The sequence below is a fragment of the Triticum aestivum genome, chromosome 6B (assembly GCF_018294505.1).
Source record: "Triticum aestivum cultivar Chinese Spring chromosome 6B, IWGSC CS RefSeq v2.1, whole genome shotgun sequence".
NCBI lineage: Eukaryota > Viridiplantae > Streptophyta > Magnoliopsida > Poales > Poaceae > Triticum > Triticum aestivum.
Window position 1 is genome coordinate 22,519,170 of NC_057810.1, and position 6,341 is coordinate 22,525,510.

Genomic DNA, 6,341 nt, shown 5'->3' on the forward strand with positions numbered 1-6,341 from the left:
CTTACCCCCGCTTCCCCCGCGTAGTGCCTCCCTTGGCCAACGCCATGGCCATCCGTGTGAGGCCGGCTAGCTCACAGCCGGCCAATTAGTTTAGGCACTAATTAGCAGCATTAGTTAGGTTAATTAATTGTTAGGTTAGCCTAGTGGCCCAATGACAGAGGGACCCTCTGATAATTAAACAAAAACTAACTAAACTAATAAAGTTAGAGACAATGACAGCCGGGGCCCGCCTACACTATTTATCCTTTGACAATTCAACCTTTGACTGGGTCAACCCAGCCCACTTGCACCATAGTCATACTCATAGGCTAGAATAACAGTAGGTGACAAAACTATTTACTGTTTTTTCAAATTAATTGAAATTCCAGAAAATGATTAAAACTTAGAAGATTAATAGAAAATTAACTGTAAGTTAGATGAAAAAGTTTTCTACATGAAAGTTGCTCAGAACGACGAGACGAATTCGGATACGCAACCCGTTCGTCCGCCACACATCCCTAGCATAGCAAACACGCAACTTTCCCCCTCCGGTTTATCTGTTTGAAAATGCGAAACACCAGGAATACTTTCTCGGATGTTCCCCCTCCCTTCGCCGGTATCACCTGCTAACGCGTTAGGCCACACCTAGCACCGTTACTTGTCTTGTCATGCATCAATATGCATCTGTTTGCATTGTATTCATTGCTTCTTCCCCCTCTTCTCTCCGATAGACTACGAGACTGACGCCGCTGCTGGTGCCCCGATCGACTACGTTGTTGACGACCCCTCCTTGCCAGAGCAACCAGGCAAACCCCCCCTTGATCACCAGATATTGCCTATTCTTCTCTATACTGCTTGCATTAGAGTACTGTAGCATGTTACTGTTTGGTTACTCCTATTCTGTTGCATAGCCTGTCATTGTTGCTACAATCATTGATACATTACTCGCAATCCTAAATGCTTAGTATAGGATGCTAGTTTATCATGATTGGCCCTACATTCTTGTCAGTCTGCCTTGCAATACTATTGGGCCGTGATCACTCGGGAGGTGATCACGGGTATATACTATACATATATACATACTACAGATGGTGACTAAAGTCGGGTCGGCTCGAAGAGTACCCGCGAGTGATTCACGGATTGGGGGCTGAAAGGACCTTTGTCCTGACGGCCCTCTGTGTGGATCTTTGTGGCGGAGCGATAGGGCAGGTTGAGACTACCTAGGCAAGAGGTGGGCCTGGCCCTGGTCGGCGTTCGCGGTTGCTTCATAATAACATGCTTAACGAGATCTTGGTATTTGATCTGAGTCTGGCCACTGGCCTATATGCACTAACCAACTACGCGGGAAAGATATGGGCACTCGACGTCATGGTATCAGCCGAAGCCTTCTAGACGTCAGCGACTGAGCGGGGCGCGCCGGATTGAAACGTAAGCCTGCTCTTGTATTAAGGGGGCTAGTTCTGCTTTCGGCCGCCCACGCAACATGCAGGTGTGCAATGGGCGATGGGCCCAGACCCCTGCGCCATAGGAGTTAGACCAGCGTGCTGACCTCTCTGTTAGGCCTAGGTGGGGCTGCGACGTGTTGATCTTCCGAGGACGGGCATGACCCAGGAAAGTGTGTCCGGCCAAATGGGATCGAGCGTGTTGGGTTATGTGGTGCACCCCTGCAGGGAAGTTTATCTATTCGAATAGCCGTGTCCCTCGGTAAAAGGACGACTCAGAGTTGTACCTTGACCTTATGACAACTAGAACCGGATACTTAATAAAACACACCCAGACAAGTTCCACAGATAACCCAGTGATCGTTTTTCCATAGGGCGACGAGGGGAGGATCGCCGGGTAGGATTATGCAATGCGATGCTACTTGGAGGACTTAAGTCTACTCTCTTCCACATGCTGCAAGACGGAGGCTCCCAGAAGCGTAGTCTTCGATAAGACTAGCTATCCCCCCCTTATTCTGGCATTCTGCAGTTCAGTCCACCGATATTACCTCTTTACACATATACCCATGCATATGTAGTGTAGCTCCTTGCTTGCAAGTACTTTGGATGAGTACTCACAGTTGCTTTTCTCTCCCTTTTCCCCCTTCCCTTCTACCTGGTTGTCGCAACCAGATGTCGGAGCCCAGGAGCCAGACGCCACCGTCGACGACGACTCCTACTACACTAGAGGTTCCTACTACTACGTGTAGGCTGCAGACGACGACCAGGAGTAGTTTAGGAGGATCCCAGGCAGGAGGCCTGCGCCTCTTTCGATCTGTATCCCAGTTTGTGCTAGCCTTCTCAAGGCAAACTTGTTTACTTATGTCTATACTCAGATATTGTTTGTTCCGCTGACTCGTCTATGATCGAGCACTTGTATTCGAGCCCTCGAGGCCCCTGGCTTGTATTACGATGATAGATCATGAAACGATATAAAGTCATACTCTGCTTACCATATAGTGATAGACGCCAAACATTCTGAATTGTAAATTCAGGTCGCGTTTATTCAACTATTTATTTTGGGTATTTGATTGATCTGTTGATATTTCACCCTTCAATCTTGTTTAATTAATAGAGCCTCATACATGTAAGTTGGTGCTTGATCTGTTGATATTGATTTTGATTTCAGGATGTCATAATATCGGAAGTTGTGTTTGAGCTTCGCTGCTGACCATAGATTTCTTTGTCAACCAGTCAACACTGCAAGCTCCAGGTCAATACCTCAATTAGAATTCTTTGTCATGAATGCTAATAACTTTAATCTTTGTGTTCTTGGATAAGAATTATACTATATTTCTGTATTTCCATTAAAAATGTTTGCATACTATCAGGTACTTGCTCATATGAGGTAACTGTAGCTTCTATTTCTTTGAATCGTACATTAATCTTTTTCCATATCTTAAATAGATTTCAAGTATCATGTTACAACAAAAGCACATTGGTTATGAAATTTGCGGCATTTACGTAAAATGTTTGCGGCATTTTATGTGTTGTGAACTATGTTCATTGTCCAAGTGTCCATTTTTCCGTTCTGGAGTGTGATGGATTTGTTCTTTCTGTTCCATTGTAACTGCCTGATTTCAACCGCGTTTGTCTCTAGGTTCTTACTGCACTTGGGAGTTCGGGGTACCTTGTCTCTTCCGATCGTCTTGTCGGCTGCTTTCCCTACTGAGGTTTGTGCTTCCTGTTTGTAACTGTCTCTTCAACACTGCCTCTTGAACACTGTCCCTCATGTAAGTCCCTGGTTCCTTTATTTTGCAGGCCCTCTTGTTGCTGCCTTCACTTGCTTTGTCGTCTACTGCTCTGTTAGCTCGCCGGTTCCCTATCTTGCTGTGAAGGTACTGCTGCATTGGTAAATTCCTATAGTTGAAAAGAAATGATGTTTTGTTTTATATGTGGTTGCCACAATGGGCTGTGAATAGTGACTCTATCCATAGGTGTTCTGAGACCTTTTTGTACCTTGTTATTTCTTACCTTTGATTTCCCCTCCAGTCTGACAAATATATTCCATTCTAGGGAGGGGGAATACTACGATTCCACACTGTTTCCGAGGCAAAATCCAGAGCAATTTTGTGTCGAGGTTCACACCTTTCTCTTTGTGATTATCTATATGGGATTCCATATATAATAAGATTTCCCCTTGATACGAAGTAACTCTTCAGGAAGTTTCAGATTTATACGACGAATTATGTGCTCTTTAGTAGGGTTAAAGTTTCCACAAGGCTTACCTACCAAAGGTAGTTAAGTTTTTCCTTTTAGCCATGAATATTTTTTGCCATTAAATATGGTCTCATTCTTGCTTCTTGATTAAAGAATTTCTGAGTTGCTTGATATGTGACTTAGAGGATGTGAAGTTGCATGTTTGATTCCTTTGTCTAGGTTGTGAACTGAAATCTATCTACTTCCATGTTTTCTGGGTATTGTTGTCAATGGATGCATTGTCTTTCTTTATGTGCCATTACTGTTGTTTCTTGTTCCTGCACACTTGAGTTTCTTTTATTTCTTCAGCTCCTTGCTTGTTTTTCCCATTCGTCCCCAACTACCATGTTGTTATGAACCTATACTTGGGAGTTAGTTATTGCCCGCTTGCAATCTTTTCTTTGGTCTACCATCCTAACCCAGTATTGTAGATCTTTTCCACGATTATGCAAAAAATTGTATCAATGTAGTTATTAAGTATGTAGTTGTGGTTATATTGTTTTTCTACAATGCCATTTTGCAGTACCGTATAACTTCTTCTCCATGGTTATGCAAAAAATGCTATCAGCATGCCTGTTAAGTATATAACTATGCTTAATTATTTTTCTACAATTTGGTGGGTGCTTGGTTCCACTTCCTGTGTGACATCTGAAACCTAAAGATTTGGATCATATATATATATATGGTTGAAATGTTGAGAACGATTAAGGTTGTATTCGACCAATGTGTTTTACTTACTAGGTGACCAACCAATTAGCTAAAATTTGCTTAGTTTCGTACCATGCTCTGATGCTGTCCTGACGTATGTGCGTGTGTGGTTCTTCTGCAGCTCGCGGCGAGGATTGCTGTGTCCAACCTGCTGCCAAGTGGCTAGCCGCCAAGTGGAAATACTCTGTGGCGCTCGTAAATAGAGAGCATTCTGGTAGAAAGGTACAGGAAAGAATAGGGATACTTCTGTCATTTTCTTTGGTCTCTGGAAAATAAATGGTGATATGGAATGATACATTGCTAAATTACATGATACAAACTCACTTCTCTTTTTTGATTTTTGGTTTACTTCGTTGTGCTACAATGGCTCTCCTAGGAATGTTCTTCCATGCTTTGATGTGCACAATCCAGGAAGTGCATGCATCCAGAAACCAAATAGGATTTTTTGTGTGTTATTGTCTCATAAATCTTGTGCTCGTCCAATAAGAATAAGGTTTGGTGGTATTGCTTTTGTCTGTCACCCGGTAGATTTCAGACTTCAAGCTAGCTGCAGTTATTTCAGGTTATATGTGCAAATCCTTGGTGTGCCATGATTGGTAACTGACCATGAATACGTTGCAATCTGATATGTCTAATTCTTGATTTATGTGGTACCATGGTCTAAAAATTTGTCCTAAAGATACATGATGTTTTTGTACAAAGTTGACAGTTATTTTGGAACGGAGGGAGTATTAGATTATTTTGTTCCTTTTTAATTTGGTTCTAAAGATATACTCCCTCCGTTCCAAATTACTCGTTGTGGTTTTAGTTCAAATTTGAACTAAAACCACGACGAGTAATTTGGAACGGAGGGAGTAGTTTCAGAGTGATCATTTTGCATCAGCCAAGCTTGCCGTTGTTACAAATAATTGTTCTGTTGTCCTCAATTCACTTTCTCGGTTTTTTAATGCTACAAGCATTATTGTTCCAGTTTTTTTAGTTATTGATCATGCCATTTTTCTTTCTGCCTTTGTAGCTGAAAGATTAGTGAGATTGACTAAATTCTGAACATGTTCCTTGTGAGAGAAATAGCATGTTGATTTCATCTTGAAATAATCATAGCTGAGGGACGAGGTTCGTAACTGAGGGCCATGTACAGAGCTGGAGGAAGAAGTTGCGAGGCTTGGAACTCTCCTTGTGGAACTCTCCTTGTGAATGGCTCAGGGACAGGAGTGAGGACAATGCCTCTTTAGTTGTAATTGTGATACTCTTAATGTGCAAGTAAACACTCCTGTGATACTCCTTATGCTAAAATGTTGGTTGTTAGTATAGAGGTGGTGACATTATTTGGTTCTCTGGTATTGATTTCATGATTTGTGGTTAATACATGATGTAATACAATCCACATTGCATTATGTTTTCAGTTACATCTCCTACTTACTCACTACTAACGTTCTTTCTAATTTGCTTCTTGCGCCATTGGCGCAACCGGGTCATCTAGTAAGTATAAACAGATAGTGATTTTATAACTAACAGAGCTAAACGAGATGAGAGTTTGCAAATATACAGAGGAACGGAATCAATAAGTAGGGAGTAGTCCCGTACAACTTTACACCGAACTCGTTTTCTAGATCCGGCTTGGATTTATACTAGTAATATAATATGATATGCATGAAAATAAAATCTAGGCTCGAATTAATTGATGAGGTTTACGAGAAGGAAGAAGAATGATCCACGTGATATAGGGCCTTCGACGGCGACGATGACAGCGGTATGGTCCCCTCCCCTCCCCTTATCTTTCTGTCTCCCGCTCATCTTTCTCTGACCCCCATCTCCTCTCCTCATCTCTCTAGGTCTAGGTTGGGTGGGTGGTAATGGCGGCAAGACCGACTGACAGCAGGCAGTCCATGGCGGCGGCAGCAGCCAGATCCGTGCGCGCCGGGATTCCTTCCTGCAGCGTCAAGGTCTTGGATTCGATTCCTGCTGCGATTTGAT

General features: G+C 42.7%; 1 long non-coding RNA gene across 2 annotated transcripts; it reads left to right on the forward strand.

Annotated features, from left to right (window-relative positions):
- Positions 1-2,399: 2,399 nt before the first annotated feature.
- On the forward strand, positions 2,400-5,701 carry LOC123133208 (uncharacterized). Of its 2 annotated transcripts, XR_006465189.1 has the most exons (7): positions 2,400-2,673; positions 3,061-3,133; positions 3,222-3,298; positions 3,477-3,540; positions 3,623-3,697; positions 4,489-4,589; positions 5,383-5,701. It is a non-coding gene; the product is annotated as an uncharacterized lncRNA (long non-coding RNA). The 2 variants fall into 2 exon arrangements; XR_006465188.1 differs by having other exon boundaries at positions 4,489-5,701.
- Positions 5,702-6,341: the final 640 nt, after the last annotated feature.